The sequence below is a fragment of the Gossypium arboreum genome, chromosome 7 (assembly GCF_025698485.1).
Source record: "Gossypium arboreum isolate Shixiya-1 chromosome 7, ASM2569848v2, whole genome shotgun sequence".
Lineage (NCBI taxonomy): Eukaryota > Viridiplantae > Streptophyta > Magnoliopsida > Malvales > Malvaceae > Gossypium > Gossypium arboreum.
This window is the reverse complement of record NC_069076.1, coordinates 19,628,528-19,632,202: the sequence shown is the minus strand read 5'-3', so window position 1 is coordinate 19,632,202 and position 3,675 is coordinate 19,628,528. Positions and strand designations below refer to the sequence as shown.

Genomic DNA, 3,675 nt, shown 5'->3' with positions numbered 1-3,675 from the left:
TCCCCTGTCGCGACTTTAAAAATTTTCTATAAATATCCAGAAAGAATTAGAAGTCATGCCTTAGATTTGCAGATTCCATTTTGAGTCTAGTTTCATTAGAAACAAACGGCACCAGTATTAAAGCCCTGTACAGAGAGATATTCAAGTTGTAACGCGAAGGTCAGAGCAGTCGATCCCTGTAACATGGGTGACTTTAACTAATAAACTGTACCAATTGGCCCAACCAAAAATTCTAGAAATAAATCCATGTAAGGATAGATGAGTCTAAATTCAGGGAAAATTTACAGAATCAGTTTCTGAGTTTTGAAACTCAAGATATGATTTTTAAGGCGACAGTGACGCAGTTTTCCAGCCTGTCTGGAAATGCCAAATTGGTCGGTACTTTAAGAGGATTTAGCTCGTCAACCCCTCGCGTCCGACACCGGCAATGGTCTCGGGCTCGGGGTGTTACCAAATGGCCTATACACAAGCATTCATCAAGTTAGTCACATAAGTGCATGTAATCATCCATTATCTCAATTTAATACTCAATATATTGTATCATATCAAATTCACATATATCATGTGTAACACCCCAAACCCGGCCCAGACGCTATGGCCGAATCTGACGTGTTACATTGAAGTGTTTTAGTGAAAACCCTTCTTAAACAAAAGAAACCTTAATTAACTTAAAAAAAATAAACACACCTTTTAGTTGCGGAAACATAGAAAACATACTATAATTTAGGAATCCCAAGTTCAATGATAAACCGTAACTTATACATATTTTTACCCCATGCTTAACACATTTTATGGATGATTTTTCCTTAGAATTGGTGGATTCGATGCTACTAATGCCTTAATTTCATGTTTTATACTTAGGAGAGCATAGGAGACTGAAAGGAATGAGAAACGGGCCAAAAAAGGAGAAAATGGGCCAAAGTACGAATTCAACACAACTTGGACCTCCTCACACGGGCAGACCACATGGCTGTGTCAATTTGGAAATATCAAAGCACAACTCACATGGGTGGACCACACGCCCATGCCTATTTAACAGGCTCGAGCACGGCCTGAAGTAATCACATACTGGCATGTCACACGGGTGTGTCCCTGCTGAGCCCAAGTTGAGTCCAATTCGAAAAAGGCTAATTTCTAGGGTTCTTAGGCATTCCAAAGCCAATAAAAACACCCTAGAGGAGGAAGAAAAGGGAAGGCACAGAGAATAAGGAAGGAATTACTCGAAGAAAGCCGATTGTTCCATCTCAGAATTCAGATCCATCATCAAGATTGAAGATCTCCCCGCAATTTCCCTTCAGGAGTTTTGGGTTTTCTTTATGTTTTCTATTCGTTATTCTTCTGAGATGTTTTCTTTTTTAATTATGAACTAAATCCCCCAAATACCTAAGGGGAATGAAACCTAAGACGAATCTTGTTATTATTTTATAAATTGTACGATAAATATTTAACTTGTTCTTAAATATGTGTTCTTAATTCTTGTTTTGATATCCTAGGATACTGATTCAAGATAAGCTCTTATTCAAAGGAGGAATAGACCCTGTCTAAGAGTACATTTGTCATAATTAAGCGGAGTTGATTGCGTGCCTAGAGATAGGGTGACAAGATTTTGCCAGATTAGGGTGAAACCTAATAAGGGGATCCAAAGATCGAGTTAATGCAACCCTAGGGTGTTAATTAGAGAAAAGTCTCAATTATCAATCTAGGGATTAGATGTTATTAGTCTTGAATAGGGATAACAACATAACTTAGGGATCTCTACGAAGCAAGTTAAATGAATAAATCGTCCGATTCGGATCCAGAATAACAAGTAAAGTCTAGGTGGATTTTTCCTTAGGTATTGTCTTAATTCAATCGCTTTCCAAAAGTAATCTCCCAATTCTACTTTCTGTGAAATCTTAGTTTAGATATTTAGTTAGTTAAAACAAACCCCCTTATTTTTAGGGTAGATAATAAAAAGATAGTCATTACTAGTACTTTTAGTTCCCTTGGGTTCAACAATCTAGTCTTGCTAAAACTATACTACTGTTTGATAGGTACACTTGCCTACATCGTGATAATAGTTAGTTTCAAGAACGATTGATTATCAATATTTGAAACCTGTCACACGAAAATCGCGATCAAGTTTTTGGTGCCGTAGCTAGGGAACTAAGATATTAGGAACGCTTAATTTTTATTACTTTAGCCATTTATTTTTCTTGCAATTTAATTTAATTTAATTTATTATTATTTATTAAGTTACTATTTCTTTCTCTTGGCAAGTTTTTATAGTTTATGACTAGAAGAAATCCATCAGAACCACTACTTTTTGACGAAGAAATATATCGCAAAGTTCACAGAAACCAAAGAGAAATAAGGTGAAGCTTAAGATACACAGAGAACGAGCAAGAGGACGATACTCAACCCCCAACTGAAGAGCTAGCCGAAAACCAAGACAACCAGCTACCTCCTGCAATTGCGGTTAATCAAAATTATGCTCCACGCACTATGTATGATTATGCTAAACCTTCTTTAACAGGAACTGAATCAAGCATAGTTAGACCTGCTGTAGCTGAAAATACTTTTGAACTGAAACCTAACACAATTTAAATGATACAATAGTTTGTGCAGTTTGATGGTTTGCAGGATGAAGATCCCAACGCTCACTTAGAAAACTTTTTGGAACTATGCGATACATTTAAAATCAATGGCGTTTCTGATGATGCCATACGTCTTTGGTTGTTTCCCTTTTCATTGACGAACAAAGCTAAACAGTGGTTAAACTCGTTACCACGAGGGTCAATTACTACTTGGGAACAAATGACTGCAAAATTTTTACTAAAATATTTTTCGCCGGCTAAAACGGCTAAATTACATAATGATATCTTTTTTTTTTGTGCAGATGGATTTAGAAACACTCTACGATGCATGGGAGAGATATAAGGACCTTTTGAGAAGGTGCCCTCACCATGGGTTACCGCTTTGGCTACAGGTTCAGGCATTCCATAATAGCCTGAATCTTTTGATCGACAAATGGTTGACGCAGCTACTGGCGGAACCATCAACAATAAAACACCAAAAAATGCTTAGGAATTTATTGAAGAGATGTCACTGAATAAATATCAGTGGCAAGTTCCCATTCGGTACAGTCGAGGTGAGTCATCCCAAGTTCGGCACTTTTAAGGTAAACAACACCCATCTAAAACCTTATTTTGATAAGAATGATAGCAGGAATGAGGAGGATAAACTCCTCGAACCACCATGACCATTCAATGGAGAGGTAAGTTGAGCTTAGACTATAAATAAGCGCTTCTCGAGAGGCAACTCGGGCACTAACTGTATTAACTTCTTTAAAATTTTGTCTTCAACCCTACCTTACTAATGGAGCTCTTGAATATAGGTTTTCCATAGAGACACGGCCAAGCACATGGGCGTGCTTAGGGCCGTGTGAAAACAGGGCAAAGATTTACCCAACACGGGCTATGATAAATCGCCACGGCCATGCGACATGGCCGTAGGCGAACCTGCCAAACCAACACGGGCTTACGACACACCCGTGCCAATCAACCGTGGTCAAACCTGTTAAACTAACACGGGCGTGGGCCTACATACACGGGCGTGGGAGAAGCGAACAAAGCCAGGCACGGTCGTTCGACACGGCTGTGTGTACCCACATGCCCAAGAAAAATGGGAGTGGAC

General features: G+C 38.7%; 1 non-coding gene across 1 annotated transcript; it reads right to left on the bottom strand.

The window, feature by feature from the left end:
- Positions 1-2,845: 2,845 nt before the first annotated feature.
- LOC128296240 (small nucleolar RNA R71) lies at positions 2,846-2,952 on the bottom strand. The gene has a single exon (XR_008286789.1). It is a non-coding gene; the product is annotated as a small nucleolar RNA R71 (small nucleolar RNA).
- Between the last annotated feature and the right edge of the window lie 723 nt (positions 2,953-3,675).